At 43.5% G+C, this 9,575-nt stretch overlaps 1 pseudogene; it reads left to right on the forward strand.

Moving 5' to 3' along the window:
• The first annotated feature begins 7,042 nt into the window (after nt 1-7,042).
• On the forward strand, nt 7,043-7,160 carry LOC124799451 (annotated as a pseudogene).
• Nucleotides 7,161-9,575: the final 2,415 nt, after the last annotated feature.

Genomic DNA, 9,575 nt, shown 5'->3' on the forward strand with positions numbered 1-9,575 from the left:
GAACTGCTGAAGCGTCTTAACCAATCTCTATTTACAATGCGAATTGTGTCAGACTTAGGGGATATAAAAATGAAAAAGCTGGCATACTATGCCTACTTTCATTCCATAATGTCATGTGGGATTATTTTTGGGGTAATTCATCAAGCCAAGCTAAAGTTTTCCAGGCACAAAAACGTGCAGTAAGGGTTATATGTGGTGTGGACTCAAGAACATCCTACAGAAGCCTGTTTAGGGAACTAGAGATACTAACTACTGTTTCCCAATATATTTATTCCATAATGAAATTTGTCGTTAAAAATATATCACTTTTTCAATTCACGGAATCACTACTAGAAATGAGAGTAATCTTCACAAGGATTTAAAGTCACTTACTTTTGTACAAAAAAGTGTGCATTATTCAGTAACACACATTTTCAATAACCTGCCAGCAGCCATAAAAAGCTTAACAATCTATGAAATTCAGTTTAAGAGAAGCCTAAAGGATTTAGTGGTGGCCAACTCCTTCCACTTCAATGATGAATTTCTCAGTAGAACCAACTGATTTGTGTGTGTATATATGTGAGTACAATATAACTACAGCATAATTTCAGTGCAGTCATGTCTTTATTGTAATTAAGCGTGTGTGTGTGTGTGTGTGTGTGTGTGTGTGTGTGTGTGTGTGTGTGTGTGTTTGTGTGTGTGTGCGTGCGTGTGAAATGGAACTTGTTGTACCGTTCAAATGTTTTATTAAATTGCTAGCATGCAGAAATTATTAGCAAGAGTTTCTTCTCTTGCAGGTAATACCTCAGCTGGTGTCCAAAAGTAGAGAATGGACTAAACAGTGTTATGTATTGAATTTTTTTCTGTTGTGTACCACGTTTCCCCTTTTCCTTTCCTTTGTGCGGCCTGGACGGTATAAATGAGTGAGTGTGTGAACTAGCAGAAAGCTTTAGGCACAGATTGTAACACTGCGTGAATGGTCGTTCTGGGGTAGGGTAGTACCAACCCCCCAAGCGTGAACAAGTTTAGCAGAGACCAAGTTTGCAGGTCAGGGCAAAGATGATACGTAGGCGCGAGTATTGGCTCTGTCAGGTTGGCGCGCCACCCCCACCACGTTTGTAAGCGGAACGGTTAGGCGAATTCGGTTGGAAGAGCACTTGTTCCTGGGTCGTGGTGCTGAACAGACATGGAGACGCAGCTCTCGTTTTGGTAATGTTAACATAGGTATTAGATTGTCTGAAATCTGTTCTGGAATGAAGTCCAGATGTTGAAATCAGGTGCGAAATTACCACTGAACCCCATAAGGGAATTGATTTTCTTAATTTACTCGAATTTCAGTAGATCTTGCGTTAGTGTCTTGTTCAGGCAACGCACCATGTGCCTTAAGCTCACGATCAAGTTATTCCTCTGTGCTTAACGGAAATTCACTCATTCAATGTATTTTAATCTGCTCTTCCATTTACAGTAGTATTTTGAGGATTTTTATTAATTTTCCATATGTTTTCTTTGTGAACTTGCTTTCGCGCCACGTGGTCGGTTGGAGCGACCGCCGCATTGATAAATTGTAGTTTCGGTCTGAAAATATATTGCACACAATGAATAGTCATAGGACAGTGAGCGAGTGTAAAATAGGGAAGGAATAATCGAGTGTGTCCATATTTTTCTGGGTTTCTGTTGGCTACTGAAACTTGGCCATTGAAGTGATGTTTCTTGTGCACCCCCATAACGATTTGATTTGTTGGCGATGTTGTGCGTTAAGTAAAATACTCGTGCCACTAGGAAAAGTATCGGATTTTAATGCCCACTGTTTTGATAAAGATTTGCGAAATACTCTTCCACCCTGACCTAGTTTTGCATGTATTGTCTTTGCGGAACATGTTCTGAGTAATCTATAGCAACTGAATGTAATAACAGAGGGTATAGGTATAATTGTGCGGTTGTATAAAATTACATTGAAGTCAGGTCTGCGCTCCTCTGCCCATTCCATAATTACGTGGCGAAACTGAACCATGTTAACTAGAGACCGGTTTTGATGATGTACATTGCAAGAGGAACACGACTAGTTGTTGAAATACCATCGGTACTGAACAAATATCAATTAATCTCTATCCTCGATTGATTATTTACTCCTTCCATCATAAAGAATAGGTGGCAGTCAGTACCACAGTCGAATTCTGGGTCATGAAAGCAAATAAAAGCTATATACTGCCTGTTAAGCCCTGTATATGTGCCTTCTGTAGTGGTTCAAAAAAAAATGCGTTATCCGTTGCGTTCAAATTTCTACCAGTTTGTTAAAACCTTCCGCTAGAAATTATTAATACCCAGCAAGAACTCGCTGGGCCAGTAATTTCGTGGACCACACGAATTTAAGAAACCATTTACTACAGACGGTAGCTTGCAGGAGTGGTAGGACATGTCAAAGCGACGGTAATCTAACTACATAGGTAGACTTTTACTACCACCATTACTGGAAGTTTACGTTGCACAGTGCAGTAATGTGTTTATTGCATATAAGTGTGTGTGTGTGTGTGTGTGTGTGTGTGTGTGTGTGTGTGTGTGAGAGAGAGAGAGTACAATATAACTTCTGCACAATTTCAGTGCAGTAATGTGCTCATTGTAAATAAGTATTATAGTAGGTCTATTACATACCTTATAATTAAAATAAAACTTCTTTTTGTTTTAAATTCAGTGCATTAGTGTTTGTAAAATGATTCTTTCATACGGTGTTCATCAGAAAACATGACGATCATTCCACTTGGGATCTGTGGAAGGTTCATTAGCTTATGTGTTTCAGTTGTAAATATTTGACATATATTATTGTTTTTCTGATATGTTCTACATCCTGGAGGACCTCCTCACTACGGATCAATTGGACTGAAAGTAAATCTAGTCTAATCTAATCTAAGACACGTCGGTAGCGCGTGTGTATTCGATTAATGCTAGCAGTGGCTTACTGAGTAACGAGATTGATTTTTTTTATATCTATATTATTTGAAGTTCCCAATACAGTCATGCTTTGAACATACAACAATGAAAAGGATGTGCTGTTGGTCGATACAACTGTGACACAAGACCACTCTCTTTGCAGATTCCAGCCCGTTCCTATTTATACAATCTCATTGTCTTTCTTTTATTTATAACTATATTTATGATACGTGTACATGTGCAATCCAGATAAAAAGTAAACACGTTACAGGATGGTTCAAAAATGGCTCTGAGCACTATGGGACTTAACTTCTGAGGTCATCAGTACCCTAGAACTTAGAACTACTTAAACCTAACTAAACTAAGGACATCACACACATATCCATGCCCGAGGCGGGATTCGAATCTGCAACCGTAGCGGTCGCGAGGTTCCAGACTGTAGCGCCTAGAACCGCTCGGCCATTCCGGCCGGTACAGGATGGTGATTTAGCTGTTGAAGAAGACACAGTCTGAGATGGATTCGTTGCGGAACTATTCGGGTTCAGTTAATCTGAGTTACATCTTGTCCAACTAAATTTTTATATCAGGTCATCATACAGAAAAAACTTTATCTGCCGGGTGGAATAGAAATTAATTGGCTTTCAGGTGTGTGGATATAGTGTATGTTAGTAGGGAGTTCGTTCGAGAGTCATTCAGTAAGTTTGGTTTTACTCATGATTCCAATACACCATATTATGTTCTGGCTTGAAAACTGTTTCATTTTTTCCCGACATAATCTCCATTCAACGTAACGATGTTACGCCACGTAAATGGAAGTGCCTCTGTATGCCTGCATGATACAATTTCACTGGTCGACGTCGGAACCAACGCGTGGCTGCATGAATAATCTCCCCCATTATCCACGTAATGCGGACGTCCAGTTGAGCAGCGTGTGATCCGTCGATCGTCCCGAATAAGAGTGTCCACACGTCCTAATATTGCATGGGTCGCAGCTGTACGCGGACGCAGGCACGCGGGAGATCGGACAGGTTTGCCCAACCTTGTTGCAATGATAACAGTCGCCTCCCCTAACGAGTCACCCTGATTACGTGAAACACGTCGGTAGTGCCTATGAATATTTACGATGTTCTGGTTTTCTGCCAAAGGAAACTCAGTGACTGCTGTTTACTTGGAACGCATCTCCATTGCGGACGCCATTTCAAAGGTTAGGTATAGCGCCGCCACCTATCGGAACTTTGTGAAACTGTAGAGACTAAAGTTGGAAAATTCTGTCTTTAACATATTCTGCATTTGTTTCAAGCGAAAATGGCTAAGAAAAGTTGTTTTACAATACTTATTGAACACCAGGCGTAGATGCAGTCTGTGTTATTCTAATACTTTCATGTCAGACTTAGCGCAAGTAAGTATGGGCTTGAATCTTCCTGGCAGATTAAAACTGTGTGCCCGACCGAGACTCGAACTCGGGACCTTTGCCTTTCGCGGGCAAGTGCTCTACCAACTGAGCTACCGAAGCAGGACTTACGCCCGGTACTCACAGCTTTACTTCTACGTGGAACGCATCTCCACTGCGGACGCCATTTCGAAGGTGAAGTTTGGAAGGTTGGAGGCGAGGTACTGGCAGAGGTACAGCTGTGAGTACCGGGTGTGAGTCGTGCTTCGGTAGCTCAGGTGGTAGAGCACTTGTCCGCGAAAGACAAAGGTCTCGAGTTCGAGTCGCGGTCGGGCACACAGTTTTAATCTGCCAGGAAGTTTCATATCAGCGCACACTCCGCTGCAGAGTGAAAATCTCATTCAAGTATGGGCTTCATGCTGAAGCCATATGGGTGTTTTCGATTTAAGTAGAGTTGGTTATAGAGGACTGGCCTTGGTGAAGCAATAGTCTAAATGGACAAATCCCGATTGTACAAGTAGTGTGGGTGTACACATGTATGTTACACGTGGACAATCAGGTAGCAGCAGAGCATTTCATTGTATTTATTGCATATTAAAAGACATACTGCCTGATACCTTAAAAAGTAGGTCGTACATGATACAGTTTCACATGCAATAGTGCGTTGTTCCTTATTAGTAGGAAAATTTGTTTTGAGCAATAAAACAGGTGTCATACCAATGAGTTTCGAAGAAATATTTGTAGAAAACGGAGTGTTAAAATAATAATTTTTAGTAATTTAGAATAATATAATAGGAAGAGAGGAAAGAGACGATCTACAAATTACAAGGCTCCCATCCAGTCTATGGCACTGGTCAAGGGAAACTGCATCGTGCACACAAACGTACAACAGAACAGCACACACACAACATGTAGAACTATTTCTAGATGTAGGGGCAGTGGGCAGTGGGCAGTGGGCATGCACTTTAGAGATGTAATATAGTACTTAGGTAGTAGAAGCAAATAACCACAGAGTGACTAATGATGTATTTAATTCAATAATCTAAGAAGGCATAATTTTGTATGCTACTTCAGGTGACGCAGGCTCAGTGTTTCTGCAGTGACCCTGCCACATGGAACAGCAACAACACGAACCATCATTTACGTATTTTCTTTTTCCTTTTTTTCCCTCGTTAGCAGTAAAAGAAAATTTGTAGTGATAGAAAAGTAGTAACAGCTAGTTCTCAAAATAACGTATTATAAGTGTAGAGTCAGCAGACGTTTTAGAGTAATTCTCGTAGTGCAAACAATATAGTTGCTCACTGACACCATCGAACAAGGTGAGGGACAATGAAGAGCTCGTCGACGCAGTGAAGACCGGCGACTTGGCTCCGCAATGCTGTCGCCCAGCACGCTCGTTAATTTCCACACGTGTCAAGATCGGATCACGGCGCGCACGAGATTTATTCGCCCGCGTTTCGTAATGCCTCCGTCCGCGGCTATGTCGAGGCGAGATAAGTGGTCGCGGCTATGCGTTCCGAATGTCCTCGCGACGCGATGCACGGCGCCGATAGCTGCGCTGCGCGCGACTCCTTTCGCCTGCAGTCATTTAGCGAGCCGCGGCGGCGGGCGTACGCGTCTGGTCTCGCTATTACTTATTGGAGGGGGCGCAGGTGCGAGTCGATACCGGCCGCTTCAATTAGAGCTGTTAATTAATACAGCGGCTTCCCCGCTCTGCTCGTTACGCAAACAGCCGAGCTGCCCTCCCGCGTCCGTCATGCGAGCCGCGGTGAGCCGAGCGGGCACGCCCCCTGGAAGGTCTCGCTCTCTCCCGTTTCCCCTCTTCTCCCTCCCGCCCCTGTCCGCTCTCTCTGGCCAGATACGATCGCGCCGGCGCGCACGCTCCACCGCCTATTGCCGGTCTCCGATTAATGACTGCTCCGGCCAATTAGACAGGTTTCGCAGGTGGCTGTCCACCCGTGTTATGAATGGAACCGGCTCGGCACGCTCGCGAATGTATGCGTGCGTCTGTTCGACGTGGGTGTCCTCGCTCCATCACGCACGGTCGGAGCCATAGGGGCGACCGAACACTGACGAACTTCGTGACTAGTTGTGTAAAATCTGCGTATTGTACAACCTGGTTTCTCTCGTTCAAGTATAAAATTAGAGCAGACGAACTAGCGAGTGCGGTGTTAAAAGCTGAACTACTTATTGCGCCGTGCTGCAAGGTCGGTACCTTGCGCCCGACTCGCGAGTATATCTGTGGTGCTGCGATGTGTCTCTTTGGTTTTCTTAGACAGAGGAGGCCGGGGTAGTTGGCGGAGAGAGTTTTCTGGTGGTTGCCGTTGAACGAGGCCTCTGGCGGTCCGTTTTGGCTACGAGACGCTCCGTAGTGAATGAAGGACTGTGATTGGAGCTCGCTGGGCGAGTAAAGAGCAACAGGGTAAACACGTCAAGGAGGACGCTGCGACCAGAAGACGTGCGGCCTGTGGCAACTTCCGTTTCACAAGTCACGCTTTTGGTGATTCTACCTTACAGGCACCACTTCTGTATGTACGATATTGCACTGCTGTTATGAAACATACTAGATGAATTCGCAACTGCTAATAATGACTACCATCAGCCTTAGAATCGAATGACGACAATGAAAATTTCTGGCGGACCGGGACTCGAACCCGAAATTCCCGCTTATCGCGAGCGGTCGCCTTACAATTTGGCTATCCGTGCACGACTGAACGACCAGATTCAAACCTCCCTATGAAGTCAACCGGCAACGGCCTTGCCGCAGTGGATACACCGGTTCCCGTGAGATCACCGAAGTTAAGCGCTGTCGGGCGTGGTCGGCACTTGGATGGGTGACCATCCAGGCTGCCATGCGCTGTTGCCATTTTTCGGGGTGCACTCAGCCTCGTGATGCCAATGGCGGCTTCGGTCAAGAATACCATCATATCGACCGAGAGAGCGGTGTGCTGACCCCACGCCCCTCCTATCCGCATCCTCCTCTGAGGATGACACGGCGGTCGAATTGTTCCGATAGGTCACTCGTGGTCTGAAGACGGAGTGCTTTTTTTATATGTCGTCAGCCACATGTCTACGACCTGTACTCGCACGTGTATAGATCGTATGGTTGACGACATATGGAGGTTTGAATCTGGCCGTTGAGTCGTGCACGGATAGCAAATCGTGCCAGCACATTAGCTCAGAGTGTTCGATCAGAGAGGTGGCTGGTCCCTGTAACGAAAAAACTAAGTGGAGGTATCAATAACGAACTTAAACGGATGTCATGTGACAACCGCTACGACCAGATACAACGGAAAAAAAGTGAGGCAATTGCTGGCGATAAGCGTGAAATCCGGGTTCGAGACCCGGTCGGGCACAAATTTTCAATGTCGTCATTCCATTCTACGGCTGCTGGCAGTCATTATTCGCAATTGCGAATTCGTCTAATAGACGCCTGCATGTATGCTGCCCGTTATGACTGGTATTTCTATCTTTTACCGTTTGTAAAGTTTACAATAGCGCGCGCGTGCGTGGGTGTGTGTGTGTGTGTGTGTTTCTTTATTTTTTTCTTAACTAAGGAATCTTAAAGCTGTTTATTAAGACTTTTGAATAAAACTCAAACGAGTCTTGAAAAAAAGCAACCACATTCTGTTACCTGTATTGTAAGTTTCAATGGTTCAATTTTATGTTCTTTCTAATAAAACAGTGTTCTCTTGACAAAATCAGTTTAATGCACAATGATTATCTGGTGCTCAATATGCATTTGTAGTAATAAAAATAATAATTTTGTGGCCCAATGTATTTAAAAACGTTTTAAACGAACAATGCTCAGTTACTCCCCAAGGTACAGCCATTCCTAATGTGTCAAGCCTAAGACACACAGTGGTACGGTACTCGTAGTGCCACGCTACTCATATTTGATACAATGGGAAATCAGCAAAAGAAAGAATATGGATGCATCCAGTTGCCGAAATAGTGATAAACCATTGGAGTCAGTCATGTCCTATAAATGTCTAGGAGTAATAAACAAAATTATTAAAAAAGAGTCCCCATTTCACAGCCGTTTATTAAAAGTATGACCGGTTTTCGCTCTACTAGTAGCTCATCTTCAGATAATGCGCTGTAAAGATAAAAATTAAAATTGCTGGTTTACGTAGGGAAGTCAGAAGACACTAAAAAGAATATACATTACAATGATGCATCGTCACCTATCCGATCGACGACGACGCTTGGAAAAGCTGTGCTGACTAGAGACGCAATACTGCCACTGATAGCTGAGGAGCTAAGGGTTAAACAGAATGAAAAAGGGAGCGCGTGGGACGTACAACCTCCATGGCAGCCAGTGGGAAGCGATTTACAAGTCGTACATTAAAATCAGTTTGGATTCCGTAGAAATGTTGGAACACGTGAGGCAATACTAACCTTACGACTTATCTTAGAAGAAAGATTAAGAAAAGGCAAACCTACGTTTCTAGCATTTGTACACGTAGAGAAAGCTTTTGACAATGTTAACTGGAATACTCTCTTTCAAATTCTGAAGGTGGCAGGGGTAAGATACAGGGAGCGAAAGGCTATTTACAATTTGTACAGAAACCAGATGGCAGTTATAAGAGTCGAGGGGCATGAAAGGGAAGCAGTGGTTGGGAAGGGACTGAGACAGGGTTGTAGCCTCTCCCCGATGTTATTCAATCTGTATATTGAGCAAGCAGTAAAGGAAACAAAAGAAAAATTCGGAGTAGGTATTAAAATTCATGGAGAAGAAGTAGAAACTTTGAGGTTCGCCGATGACATTGTAATTCTGTCAGAGACAGCAAACGACTTGGAAGAGCAGTTGAAGGGAATGGACAGTGTCTTGAAAGGAGGATATAAGATGAACATCAACAAAAGCAAAACGAGGATAATGGAATGTAGTCAAATTAAATCAGGTGATGCTGAGGGAATTAGATTAGGAAATGAGACACTTAAAGTAGTAATGGAGTTTAGCTATTTAGGGAGCAAAATAACTGATGATGGTCGAAGTAGAGAGGATATAAAATGTAGACTGGCAATGGGAAGGAAAGCGTTTCTGAAGAAGAGAAATTTGTTAACATCGAGTATTAACTTAAGTGTCAGGAAGTCGTTTCTGAAAGTATTTGTATGGAGTGTAGCCATGTATGGAAGTGAAACATGGACAATAACAAGTTTGGACAAAAAGAGAATAGAAGCTTTCGAAATGTGGTGCTACAGAAGAATGCTGAAGATAAGGTGGGTAGATCACATAACTAATGAGGAGGTATTGAATAGAATTGGGGAGAAGAGAAGT

This window comes from Schistocerca piceifrons, chromosome 5 (genome assembly GCF_021461385.2).
Source record: "Schistocerca piceifrons isolate TAMUIC-IGC-003096 chromosome 5, iqSchPice1.1, whole genome shotgun sequence".
NCBI classification, from domain to species: domain Eukaryota; kingdom Metazoa; phylum Arthropoda; class Insecta; order Orthoptera; family Acrididae; genus Schistocerca; species Schistocerca piceifrons.